Source organism: Dendrobates tinctorius, unplaced genomic scaffold, assembly GCF_039654945.1.
Source record: "Dendrobates tinctorius isolate UK_male_01 unplaced genomic scaffold, ASM3965494v1 ptg000032l, whole genome shotgun sequence".
In the NCBI taxonomy this organism is placed as follows: domain Eukaryota; kingdom Metazoa; phylum Chordata; class Amphibia; order Anura; family Dendrobatidae; genus Dendrobates; species Dendrobates tinctorius.
In genome coordinates this window covers 42,949,907-42,964,986 of record NW_027361700.1, presented here as the reverse complement: position 1 = coordinate 42,964,986, position 15,080 = coordinate 42,949,907, and positions in this window count along the sequence as shown.

Here is a 15,080-nt window from a genome sequence, read left to right as displayed (position 1 = left end):
GGACCCGTCTGTCAACCCAAAATGTGGATGATCTAACCTTCATTAAAATGAACCATGCATGGGTTTCCAAGGATTTTGTCCCACCTTCCCCTGATGACACATAGGGTGACAGAAAAATGGCTTGCTTTGGTCCACCTCTTCCTGGGACTTGACTTATTTCACCTTTTACATCAGCTGAATGTCCAACATCAACATATGCCACTTTCTAAAACTCCCTAACTGTGCTGCCTCCCCCCCCATGGCCGGGGTCACCACCTAGCGCACGACACTGTGCGAGTACTGTTGCCCTGGACAGGTGGGTAGGCCGACTCTTGGGCGCGGGCACTGGCACAGGGTCCTTCATAGTGCAATCAAGTGTCTCTGACGGTGGTGGTGCACACCCGCCGTCAGACACACCGCCGTACTATGAGGGGCCCAGTGCCAGTACCGACGCCCACGAGTGGGCCCCCCTTGCTTGGGCAGGGCCCCAGCATTTGCAATCTTTACCTCTCCCTGCTCCTCCGCTGTGTAGTCTGGGCCGTCAAATCCATACTGTGCCTGACACCGTCTGAGCCTGCCTCCTGATGTATAGACATATATTTTGAATGTGTACGCTATCCATACATGTTATCTGGGGATACGGTACCCTTTCTAACCTTTGTGCAATCACGTGCAATCCATACTGGGCCTAACACCGTCTGAGCCTGCCTCCTGATGTATAGACATATATTTTGAATGTGTACGCTATCCATACATGTTATCCAGGGATACGGTACCCTTTCTAACCTTTGTGCAATCACGTGCAATCCATACTGGGCCTAACACCGTCTGAGCCTGCCTCCTGATGTATAGACATATATTTTGAATGTGTACGCTATCCATACATGTTATCTGGGGATACGGTACCCTTTCTAACCTTTGTGCAATCACGTGCAATCCATACTGGGCCTAACACCGTCTGAGCCTGCCTCCTGATGTATAGACATATATTTTGAATGTGTACGCTATCCATCCATGTTATCCGGGGATACGGTACCCTTTCTAACCTTTGTGCAATCACGTGCAATCCATACTGGGCCTAACACCGTCTGAGCCTGCCTCCTGATGTATAGACATACACTCACTGGCCACTTTATTAGGTACACCTGTCCAACTGTGTGTTAAGACTTAATTTCTAATCAGCCAATCACATGGCGGCAACTCAGTGCATTTAGGCATGTAGACATGGTCAAGACAATCTCCTGCAGTTCAAACCGAGCATCAGTATGGGGAAGAAAGGTGATTTGAGTGCCTTTGAACGTGGCATGATTGTTGGTGCCAGAAGGGCTGGTCTGAGAATTTCAGAAACTGCTGATCTACTGGGATTTTCACGCACAACCATCTCTAGGGTTTACAGAGAATGGTCCGAAAAAGAAAAAAAATCCAGTGAGCGGCAGTTCTGTGGCCGGAAATGCCATGTTGATGCCAGAGGTCAGAGGAGAATGGGCAGACTGGTTCGAGCTGATAGAAAGGCAACAGTGACTCAAATTGCCACCCGTTACAACCAAGGTAGGCAGAAGAGCATCTCTGAACGCACAGTGCGTCGAACTTTGAGGCAGATGGGCTACAGCAGCAGAAGACCACACTGGGTACCACTCCTCTCAGCTAAGAACAGGAAACTGAGGCTACAATTTGCACAAGCTCATCGAAATTGGACAGTAGAAGATTGGAAAAACGTTGCCTGGTCTGATGAGTCTCGATTTCTGCTGCGACATTCGGATGGTAGGGTCAGAATTTGGCGTAAACATGAAAGCATGGATCCATCCTGCCTTGTATCAACGGTTCAGGCTGGTGGTGGTGGTGTCATGGTGTGGGGAATTTTTTCTGGGCACTCTTTGGGCCCCTTGGTACCAATTGAGCATCGTTGCAACGCCACAGCCTACCTGAGTATTGTTGCTGACCATGTCCATCCCTTTATGACCACAATGTACCCAACATCTGATGGCTACTTTCAGCAGGATAATGCGCCATGTCATAAAGCTCGAATCATCTCAGATTGGTTTCTTGAACATGACAATGAGTTTACTGTACTCAAATGGCCTCCTCAGTCACCAGATCTCAATCCAATAGAGCATCTTTGGGATGTGGTGGAACGGGAGATTCGCATCAGGGATGTGCAGCCGACAAATCTGCGCCAACTGTGTGATGCCATCATGTCAATATGGTCCAAAATCTCTGAGGAATGCTTCCAGCACCTTGTTGAATCTCTGCCACGAAGAATTGAGGCAGTTCTGAAGGCAAAAGGGGGTCCAACCCCTTACTAGCATGGTGTACCTAATAAAGTGGCCAGTGAGTGTATATTTTGAATGTGTACGCTATCCATACATGTTATCTGGGGATACGGTACCCTTTCTAACCTTTGTGCAATCACGTGCAATCCATACTGGGCCTAACACCGTCTGAGCCTGCCTCCTGATGTATAGACATATATTTTGAATGTGTACGCTATCCATACATGTTATCCGAGGATACGGTACCCTTTCTAACCTTTGTGCAATCACGTGCAATCCATACTGGGCCTAACACCGTCTGAGCCTGCCTCCTGATGTATAGACATATATTTTGAATGTGTACGCTATCCATACATGTTATCTGGGGATACGGTACCCTTTCTAACCTTTGTGCAATCACGTGCAATCCATACTGGGCCTAACACCGTCTGAGCCTGCCTCCTGATGTATAGACATATATTTTGAATGTGTACGCTATCCATACATGTTATCTGGGGATACGGTACCCTTTCTAACCTTTGTGCAATCACGTGCAATCCATACTGGGCCTAACACCGTCTGAGCCTGCCTCCTGATGTATAGACATATATTTTGAATGTGTACGCTATCCATACATGTTATCTGGGGATACGGTACCCTTTCTCACCTTTGTGCAATCACGTGTAATCCATACTGGGCGTGAGAACGGCTGGCGAGCTGTTAAGCAAGCTACAGCACCTGTGGTTTGCACACGTAAGTTTTTCATTTTTTCAGGAATGACGGTTAGGCCTAATTCTGGAACTGCGGTTGACCTGCACTTACTGGGAAATCATTGTTCGCGGGTAATAATTGTAATCAGTGATCCCCATCACTAACGTTGTTCAGCGGGTTATCTGCACCTGTAAGTAACAAACGCTGGCCTTTTCAGTGTAGCGCACATGCAGCCACGGACATGTAAGGGCATGACACACCAGTTATTGGCCAATCTCATGTGCCAGAGCCTCACGTGTCCCTCTAGTAAGCCGGACTCGGACCGCGGGGCATGACGGAGTCTCGTTCGTTAACGGAATTAAGCTTGCAATGTGTGCATCTGTTCTGTAGCTGGCATGGTTGAGGTTTCCCAGGTGGAGTCGAATTTAACCGTAGGCTCCACTCCTGGTGGTGCCCTTCTGGACATTCCTTTAAGGTTCAGCTTTGCAACCATACTGCCCATGTAAAACAAACACTTTGCCTTCATGAACGCTGTTTGGAGGGTCATGACTCGTGGGAATAACGCCGCCCAATCAGTTAACCTGCTAGAGAGATCGTTCGTTGCTCCCAAGCATGACATCACACTCCCTAGGAAGAAGGTAATGCCTCTGTGGCGACCGTACTCCTGGGGGCGACACAAGTGCACTGATGCCCAGCCACTGCTCGATGAATCTGCTGGTACATTGACCCAGACCACTACATTCCCCTCGCACGCTACACGACCTGAATCTGACTCTGATGAAACTCAGGTTACCCTTCCCATATACAGTTCCATCTTACACGGTGACAAAGAGGAAGCTGCAGATGAAAGTGCAGGTTCGGCCCACCCGCCATCAGACACACCACCATACTATCAAGGGCCCTGTGCCAGGGCCGTCGCCAACGAGTGGGCCCCCCCTGCTTGCTCAGGATCACAGCACTTGCAAAGTTGAAATACTGTGCAGTGAGATGGAAGATGGGGACGACGAGGAGTCCAGACAAGTACAGGGATTCCCTAGCGAGGAGACTTATTTGATTGTTTTCAATGTTGGGACAGCAATTTTTGGGGAGCACTATACTCTGGAGAATGATAGATGGTGCCCCACCATACACTGGAACATTCCAAAGGTGGACATCAGACACTGGAGCAGCATTTACAGGGCCCATTATACACTAGAGCATTAGAAATGGGGCCCATTATGTTTGGAGCATTATTTGGGCCCATAAGACAGTGGAGCTTCATCCATGGGGACCAACATATACTGTAGCATTATGTGGAGCTCATCATATACTGTTTCAAACATTATATGGGACCAATGATTCTGTATGGAGAAATAGATGGGCCTCGTCATGAGATGTAAAAAGTGAGGTATTTTTCATTGTACTATACCGCTATTTCTCTGCCGTATCGGAGCATGATGAGTTGTGGTATGTGTTAAAGGGGCGCTCTTTCGCCCAGGGCACATGAAAACCTGCAGCCAGCCCTCCCCCCCCACAACTTTAGCCAAATAACCCCCATTTTTCAGTGCGTAACTTGTATTATGAAGTTAATTAAGGTTGACAAGCTTAAGTAAGAAGAATTGATGCTTTTGGCATTCAAATGGGCACTGTAGGTGTGTTTCCTGTCCTCCTCTCACTGCCGACTTTTATTCCCCATTGACTTACATTGGGTTTCGTGTTTCGGGACGACCCTGACTTTTCCCTATAATCGGACGATCTTGCTCGACCCGACTTTTGGAAAAGTCGGGTTTCACGAAACGAAACTCGACCCTAAAAAACCAAAAGTCGCTCAACTCTAGTGGTGGGCGGTGGAGTGGAGGGTTGGGCAGGGACTGTAGGAGCAGATGATGTTGATGGCAAGTTGTATGGGGAAGGAGTTTGGTATGGGGCAGGTTGCTGGAAGTGGGGAGATGTCTGGTACTGGGGAGGTTGCTGGTACTGGGGAGGTTGCTGGTACTGGGGAGGTTGCTGGTACTGGGGAGGTGGATGGTATGTAATAGGAGGGGGAGGATGGAAAGTGGCTGGAGGGGGTGCAGGTGGAGGAACTACTGGAGTGGGAAGAGGAGGTTGGGAGGTAACGTGCTGGAGAGCACCGTGGCATGAATGCATTACATGCATCTGCTGGGTAGGAGATAGCGTTTCCATGCGCTCCACAACAGACCTGAAAAAGGTGTGGTTTGGCGAAGATCTTGCTTCTGAATGCATGGTTTGCAGAAGTGTCTTCACCTCCAGAATGCTGGAGTTGATCTGCTGAAAGCCTGCGGAGATTTGCTCTGACAAGACTTTTAGACAGTTCTGGAAAGATGCATTCAGATGCAAGAACTCTGGCGCATAAGTCTTTTCCTGACCCCTCTGCCGCTGCTGCCCAGTACCCGCAGGTGTACTAGAGGTGGCAGGGGCAGAAGGGTGGGGTAAAGGGAAAGCGATCTCCTCACCAGCAGCTTCATGTAATGTAGGCGGCCACGATGCTCCTGTGCTGGTGGATGGGACAGAGGGGTCGAATGTGTGGGATGGCTGTGAAGGTGCAGATGTACCGGGGCGGTCGAAGTGTCCCTCGGTGCCGGTCTCCTCAGGGATCGCCACAGAAGGGTCCAACTGTGCAGGCTCCCGAGTGCTGCTCACCGTGCTGTGGAATAAAGAGAAAAAAAAACAATTAAAAAAGTGACATGGCATGGCCCTGGCTGAAAAAAAATTGTTACATCTAAACATTTTTTTTTCACATGTGGTGTGTAATATTTACCTTCTGGTGACCATTGTATCCCGGAGGAATGACAGGGCTCGTGCGTACTTGTACTTGCTCCTGCGTCCTCCAGATCCACTCGGGGCCCGCATCTCTTTATTGAACTCCTTCTTGAAACGATCCCTCACAGACCGCCACCGCTTCACAATTCTGTCCCCTGAAACGAGAAAGGAGTGGTTAGTATACAACATCAGTGTTTCCCAAACTCCAGTCCTCATGGTCCCCAGGGGTCATGTTTTCAGGATTTCCATAGTAAATAGAAATCCTGAACACATGATCCGTGGGGACCACGAGGACTGTTGTTCGGGAAACACTGGTTTACATCAAGCAACCGGTACTGTATATACTTACGCTCTTTAATCTGGGCCCGAGCATCGAGGTCCTCCCAGCAGTCCACAAGGAGCGAACAGATTTCCTCCCAGAGTCGTCGGGTAACGATCAGGTCAGCGTGGCGGCGGTCAGCCATATTCCAGAGCGGCTCCCTTTCTCTGACGAGATCGATGAGGTGGTCCACATCGAGTCCTCCATCCTCACCGTCAGAGTCGGGAGCACGCTGTGAAGGCTGTTAAAGAAAAAGACAAAAATAACATAATTAGCCTCCACAAAAGAAATGAAATAAAAAGTGCAAAAAAACAAAGCAAAAATATTTATACTTACACGCTGGTGACCGCCGCGTTGCTGTCGCCGACGACCCTGGGAGGCACTGCGAGGACCTCTTGGCCGAGCAGCAGATTGGGAAGACTAGAGAAGAAAACAAAAAATGTTATGTCTTTGGATGTAGGCATTTGTTTGTTGTGTGTGGTCTGCAGAACATTGTTTTCTATGTGTTGTGTGTAGTGTGATGTTGTGTTTCTGCGTTTGATGCCAAAAACTTACCAATTGTGAGCCCACTCCAGGTGTCTGTCCACCCCTTCCTTCTTCTTCTGGGAGCTCCTCTTCATCTTGTGATTCCTGTTTTGAAATAAAAGGCAATGAATAGACATATATTACAGAGATGATGGATTTTGGAAATAAAAACTTACCGTCAAACGCTGACGATGCGAGGGAGGGCTCCCAGAAGAAGATGTGCTGTCCTCTTGCTGGCCAGACTCCATGGCTGTGGGTGGTGTTACAGCTGCTGCCAGTGAAGCCAGTGCTGCTGCTGCTGCTGCATCTCTTGGGCGGCTGTTGAATAAAGAGAAACAAAGGGCCAATGAATATCTTGATATTCCATGGCCCTAGTTTGGAGGAATGGGGGATTTGATAATTACCGTCTCTCATCTGCTGCTGGACTCCCCTCCTCAGCATGTTCCATTTGCTGCTCCATTTGGCGTGGTGGAGCTGATGGTGTTGCAGTGGTCTCCTGCCTTCTCCTGCGCCTGGTTGCTGTCTTGGGTGGCATGTTGGGTGTGGCTGAGGGTCCCACTGTCTTGCTTTTATATATGTGTCTTGTGGGCAGAGCTACTGAGCATGCTCAGACCAAAAAAACCGGATCCGGCGCATTGCGGCGCTCATAGGCTTTCATTGTGTGAAAAAGCCGGACGCGCCGGATCCGGCGTGTCCGGCTTTTTCGCCGGAGACAAAAAACGTTACAGTAGCCGTTTTTTTCAGACGCCGGATTGAGACACATTGCCGGATCCGGCGAAAACCGGATGAAATGCATGGCCATCCGGCGCAAATGCAAGTCAATGGGGGGGAAACCGGATCCGGCATTGCATTTCGCCGGATCCGGTTTTTGTCAAAAGCGCCGGATCGCGCCTGACGGCGAAAACCTGATGTGTGAAAGAGGCCTTAGACAGAAGCACAACTTGGACACCTGTACACATGTACAGTGTTGATACCTGCATAATTGGGGATGCCCATGCAGTGTAGTGAATCTTCCAGGGGTTCTCTGTCTTGGAGTGGCTTCTCTGATATTCCGGACGGATGATGTTTAAAAGCCTCTTGGTGATTGATGATGTGAGTATACTGTATATAGTTAATCTTCATGTATACTTAATCATTATATGTATTCAATGTTTATATGTACTTAACCTTTGTATCTTAAAATATACAAAAGTGTACGCAATCATACTATCCAATCATACTATTCCTTTAATTTTTTATCTTGAAATAAAATTGCGTTATATTGCAAGTAGTAGCCTTCTTTAAAGCCATATCCAAACCTTAGTGTTAAAAACTTGGCAATACAGACATATAATGCAATATAATACATACATGGTCGGGCTCTACCAGTTCCAGCAGTAATCACAAGGAGGCGCTTTGCACACTTGCTGTCATGTGCCAGCTGGAGATATAACAGACACTAGTTGTTACTTGGCTGCAAGTCTGACTGTGCTGGAACCAGCAGAACCAAATGCTAGCATATATATATATATATATATATATATATATATACACTCACTGGCCACTTTATTAGGTACACCATGCTAGTAATGGGTTGGACCCCCTTTTGCCTTCAGAACTGCCTCAATTCTTCGTGGCAGAGATTCAACAAGGTGCTGGAAGCATTCCTCAGAGATTTTGGACCATATTGACATGATGGCATCACACAGTTGGCGCAGATTTGTCGGCTGCACATCCCTGATGCGAATCTCCCGTTCCACCACATCCCAAAGATGCTCTATTGGATTGAGATCTGGTGACTGAGGAGGCCATTTGAGTACAGTGAACTCATTGTCATGTTCAAGAAACCAATCTGAGATGATTCGAGCTTTATGACATGGCGCATTATCCTGCTGAAAGTAGCCATCAGATGCCTGTTCTTAGCTGAGAGGAGTGGTACCCAGTGTGGTCTTCTGCTGCTGTAGCCCATCTGCCTCAAAGTTCGACGCACTGTGCGTTCAGAGATGCTCTTCTGCCTACCTTGGTTGTAACGGGTGGCAATTTGAGTCACTGTTGCCTTTCTATCAGCTCGAACCAGTATGCCCATTCTCCTCTGACCTCTGGCATCAACAAGGCATTTCCGGCCACAGAACTGCCGCTCACTGGATTTTTTTTCTTTTTCGGACCATTCTCTGTAAACCCTAGAGATGGTTGTGCGTGAAAATCCCAGTAGATCAGCAGTTTCTGAAATTCTCAGACCAGCCCTTCTGGCACCAACAATCATGCCACGTTCAAAGGCACTCAAATCACCTTTCTTCCCCATACTGATGCTCGGTTTGAACTGCAGGAGATTGTCTTGACCATGTCTACATGCCTAAATGCACTGAGTTGCCGCCATGTGATTGGCTGATTAGAAATTAAGTCTTAACACACAGTTGGACAGGTGTACCTAATAAAGTGGCCAGTGAGTGTATATTTTACACACACACAAAGTATATATATACAACTCTGGCAAAAATTAAGAGACCACTGCAAAATTTTCAGTTTGTCTGATTTTTCTCTTTATAGTTATATTTTTGAGTAAAATGTAAATTGCTCTTTTATTCTATTTTCATTTTATAAACTACTGACAACATGTCTTCGAATTTCCAAAAACTAAATTTTGTATTTATTTTCAGAAAATGAGAATACCCTGTTTTTTTGTAATCATTTTACTAGCACTTGGTGTTTACTGTTATATCTTTACAATAAAGTATTTTTATATGTTTGTTTTACTGTGCTTTTCTATGTTTCAGTCTTTTGGTGGTGTGAACACTGTGCTACAGACTTGTTCACTGTGTGCATGGCCCATGTGTTTGTATTTAATTGGTTTCTTGTTTTTGCAAGATTAGGGAGGTTTTCCACCCCTCCCTTGTGGGCCATGCACATAAATGGCCGTCCTCTGCAGCGTGTCCACATCGGACTTTACCTGTCTGAATCCTGCTCACATAGGTAGTATACACATGACCAGATTTTTAAATATATCAGTTAGGGTCTGCTCTGATATGGGTTACCTTGACGTTTGGTACAGCGGCTTAGTAACCACTTTTTGCAAAAAACGTATTTAACCAAATGCCATGTTTTTTGTCTTCTTTTTACTAGCACTTTTTTTGTTTACTGCTACCTCTTTACAACAGAGTATTTTTATACGTTTGTTTTACTGTGCTTTTCTATGTTTCAGTCTTTTGGTGGTGTGAGCACTGTCCTACAGACTTGTTCACTGTGTGCATGGCCCATGTGTTTCTATTTCATCATCTGTTTGCAGCTTTTAAGTATTGCTGCTCCCCCTCTCCTATTTTTAAAGGTGCTGGTGTTCCTTTTATTATTTAGTTAATTTTTAAAATGTAAAAAATGAAAATAGATGTATATTTTTTAGCCTAAAATACAAAGGAAATGTGTCATTTTTAACTTTAGGCCTTTTAGAAATCATTTAATCTTCAACTTGCTTAACTGTTCGCAATAGCAGTAATTTTGACCAGGGGTGCCCAAACTTTTACATGGCACTGTAAAACTCCTATTTCTTCCCTGCAGAGCAATAAATCAATAAGGTATAGATTCATCAGGTTTTTTTGGATATCTGATTTGCTTATGAATGATACAATTTTTCAACAATTTGTGAAAATTCTGGTGGGTCGCAAGTTTTTATATGCCAAGCTGATTATGCCTTTAACCCCTTTCTGCCATATAACGTACTATCCCATCCATGTGCCCTGGGACTTAATTCCCAAGGATGGGATAGCATGTCATAGACGATCAGCGGCGCTCACGGGGGGGAACGCCACTGATCGCGGCCGGGTGTCAACAAACAAGGAGAATTGGAACTACTAACACAGGAAAAGAAATATGATGTCATTGGAATCACTGAAACTTGGTGGGACAATACACATGATTGGAATACAAGACTAGAAGGATACAACTTATTTGCAAGAAACAGACTTGATAAACGAGGAGGGGGTGTCGCATTGTATGTTAGAAACGCGTATATCTGCACAGAGATTGAAGCTTCAGAGACTGGGAGTTCTGTGGAAACTGTTTGGGTAAGAATACAAGGACAGAACAATGGAAAGGACACCATTGTAGGCATTTACTACAGGCCGCCTGTGCAAGCTGAAGCTATGGATGAACTCTTTATGCATCAAATGGCCAAGTTCTCCAAAAAATATGACATAGTTGTCATGGGAGATTTCAACTATCCAGACATTTGTTGGGAATCTCTCTCAGGCAAAACTAACAGGTCAAGGAAATTCTTATCCTCTCTTGCTGACAACTTTATCTTCCAAAAGGTAAGGGAGAAAACAAGGGGAACTGCTACCTTGGATCTAATCCTTATAAACAGGGAGGAAATGGTTGAGGAGGTAAAAGTGGCTGGGACCCTAGGAGGTAGCGACCATGCTATTTTAGAATTTTGGATAACTAGAGGCGGAAGACCTGTGAAGACTCAGACATCAAGGTTAGATTTCAGAAAGGCAGATTTTAAGGGATTCAGAAAGAGAATTGGAGGGATCCAATGGCTGGATATCCTTAAAGACAAAAATGTCCAGGAAGGATGGGAAATCTTGAAAAATGAAATTCTCAAAGCACAGTTGTTAACAATTCCGAAAAGAGGGAAGAATAGGAAGCAGTTAAGGAAACCAGGATGGATGAACACAGAACTTAAGCACATGCTAAAAAGGAAGAAAAAAATGTTTATAAAATGGAAAGAGGGAGGCATATCTAAAGAAGAATATAATGCTGTCTGCAGAACCTGCAGGGCACAAATCAGATTAGCTAAAGCTGAAAATGAATTGAGGCTTGCAAGAGATGTCAAAAGCAATAATAAAGGATTTTGGGGATATGTCAAAAGTAAAAGAAGTCAAAGATGCTATAGGATTTTTACAGGATGAAAATGATGAAATGGTAAGACAGGATGTTGAGAAGGCTGAACTTTTAAATTCCTATTTTGCATCTGTTTTCTCTCAGAAAGGAAATGTAACATCAACTGTTATTCACTGTCCTATTAAGGGAATAGAAGAATCCAGGATATCTATAAACAGAAAGATAGTGAGGAAACACTTAGCTAGCCTAAATGAATTCAAGTCTCCAGGTCCAGATGAATTACACCCCAGAGTACTGAAGGAGATAGCAGAAGAAATTTTTGAACCCCTCTCTATAATCTTTGAAAATTCTTGGAGAACAGGAGAAGTGCCAGAAGACTGGAGAAGAGCAAATGTTGTTCCTATCTTCAAAAAGGGGAAGAAGGTGGACCCAGGTAACTATAGGCCGGTGAGTCTGACTTCTATACCAGGAAAGATCTTTGAACAAATTATTAAACAACATGTATGTCAATACCTGGATAAGAATGAAGTGATTAAACAGAGTCAGCATGGGTTTGTAACTAATAAGTCATGTCAGACTAACTTAATTTCCTTCTATGACGGTATCACTGATTGGGTGGATCAAGGAAATGCTGTAGATATAGTATATCTTGACTTCAGCAAAGCATTTGACAAAGTCTCTCATACAATCCTTATTGAAAAAATGACTAAGTATGGAATGGACAAGGCAACTGTTAGGTGGATTCATAACTGGCTTAGTGATCGGACCCAAAGAGTGGTCGTAAATGGCTGCACATCCAGTTGGAAGAATGTCTCAAGTGGGGTACCACAGGGCTCTGTCCTGGGCCCTGTATTGTTCAACATCTTTATCAACGATTTAGATGAAGGAATTGAGGGTAAACTGATTAAATTTGCTGATGACACAAAGCTAGGAGGGATAGCTAATACTAGAGAAGAGAGAGAGAGGATTCAAAAAGATTTAAATAAACTGGAGAAGTGGGCAGCAACTAACAGAATGGTTTTTAACATGGAGAAATGCAAAGTACTACATCTGGGCAATAAAAATGGAAAAAACATATATAGAATGGGAGGAATAGGGCTAAGTGACAGCACATGTGAAAAAGACTTGGGTATACTAATAGATCACAGACTGAATATGAGTCAACAGTGTGATGCAGCAGCAAAAAAGGCAAATGCAATTCTAGGATGTATTAACAGAAGCATACAGTCTAGATCACGTGAAGTCATTATTTCCCTCTACTCCTCTTTGGTCAGACCTCATCTGGAATATTGTGTCCAGTTTTGGGCACCACATTTTAAAAAAGACATTAACAAACTGGAGCAAGTTCAGAAAAGAGCGACCAGAATGGTGACCGGTCTGCAAACCCTGTCTTATGAGGAAAGGTTGCAGGATTTGGGAATGTTTAGTTTGCAAAAGAGAAGACTGAGAGGAGACTTAATAGCTGTCTACAAATATCTAAAGGGCTGTCACATTGTAGAAGGATCAACTTTATTCTCATTTGCACAAGGAAAGACTAGAAGCAATGGGATGAAACTGAATGGGAGGAGACACAGATTAGATATTAGAAAAAACTTTTTGACAGTTAGAGTGATCAATGAGTGGAACAGGCTGCCACAAGAAGTGGTGAGTTCTCCTTCAATGGAAGTCTTCAAACAGAGGCTGGACAGACATCTGACTGGGATGATTTAGCGAATCCTGCTTTGAGCAGGGGGTTGGACCAGATGGCCCAGGAGGTCCCTTCCAACTCTACGATTCTATGATTCTATGATTATCAAAAAAAACAAGGCAAAAGACAATGCATTATCATCATACCGCCGATCAAAAAGTTCAATAACACGCAATCAAAAAGACGAGTATAAATAAACATGTACCGCTGAAAACATCATCTTGTCCCGCAAGAAACAAGCCACAATACAGCATAATCAGTGAAAAAATTAGAAAGTTATAGCTCGCAGAATAAAGCGATGCAAAAATAATAATTTTTTATATAAAATTGTTTTTATTGTATAAAAGCGCCAAAACATAAAAAAAATAAATGAGGTATCGCTGTAATCATACTGACCCTAAGAATAAAACCGTTTTATCAATTTTACCACACGCGGAACTGTGTAAACGCCCCTCCCCCCAAAAAAAAGAAATTCATGAAATGCTGGTTTTTGTTCTTTCTGCATCCCAAAAATCGGAATAAAAAGTGATCAAAAAATTTCACATGCCCGAAAATGATACCAATAAAAATGCCAACTCGTCCCACAAAAAATAAGACCTCACATGACTCTGTGGGTCAAAATATGGAAAAATTATAGCTCTTAAAATGTGGTGATGCAAAAACTAATTTTACAATAAAAAGCATCTTTTAGCGTGTGACAGCTGCCAAACCTAAAAACGCACTATAAATAGTAAATCAAACCCACCCTTTATCACCCCTTTAGTTAGGGAAAAATAATAACATTAAAAAATGTATTTATTTCCATTTTTCCATTAGGGTTAGGGCTAGGGTTAAGGCTAGGGTTAGGGTTGAGATTAGGGTTAGGGGTGTGTTGGGGTTAGGGTTGGAGTTAGAATTGGGGGTTTCCACTGTTTGGGCACATCAGGGGCTCTCCAAACGCGACATTGCATCTGATCTCAATTCCAGCCAATTCTGCGTTGAAAAAGTCAAACAGTGCTCCTTCCCTTCCAAGCTCTGCCATGCGCCCAAACAGTGGTTTACCCCCACATATGGGGTATCAGCCTACTCAGGACAAATTGGACAACTTTTGGGGTCCAATTTCACCTGTTACCCTTGGGAAAATAAAAAACTGAGGTCAAAAATATAATTTTTGTGGAAAAAAATATGATTTTTTTGTTTTTAGGGCTCTACTGTTGTGAGTTCATTTTCTGGTCTACCAGTTGTGAGTTCTCCTTCCAGGCTCCCTCAGGTGGTAACAGGAGGTAGTGAGGCTGATTTAATCAGTGGAGATCTGCCACCTGATAAGGAGGATGGCGATTGGACCTCAGGAATCTCAGACTGGATTTAAGACAGTCGACGCCCTATTCTGGTGCTGATGATTCCTTCTGGCTTGTCAGGTCTTGGTTCTCAGCTCTGTTCCAGTCAGCTCAAGCTAAGTTTTTCTGCTAATGTTCACACTTGATTTTGTTGGTCTATTCAGTTTTTTGTGTGGTTAGCCAGCCCCGGCTGGGGCTGTGCTTAATTTCCACTCTTATTTATCTGTATTTGCCAATTTGCTTTTTGTTCCTTATTAGATTGGCCTCTTTTTGGTCTGTCTCAGAAGTTTTCAGAGTGCTGATATAGTGGGAGAAGTCTAGTGACTTCAGGGTTAATTTTGATATGAGAAGTGTTGGACATTATTTTTGTAGGGTTTTTGGCAGATTGCAGACAGTGTCTTTCCTTTCCTATCCTTTCTAGTTAGTTTGGGCCCCATCATTTGCTCAGCCTATTTTCCTGCCTGTGTTTGTGTTTTCATCTTGTTTCACGGTTAATACATGTGTGGGGGCTGTCTTTCCTTTGGGGTCTGCTCTGGGGCAGTTAGTTTTCCCCTTTTCTTGCTTTAGGCTTATTTAGTCCTCTGGCTGTGATGAAGTGTCTAGGTTCGTCGTAGGTACGCTCCACGGCTGCTGCTAGTTGTGTGGTTAGGATCAGGGATCTGCAATCAGCATAGTTACCAACCTCTCTGGTTTTCTGTGACTTAGCTTGTTTAGTTTTTTCC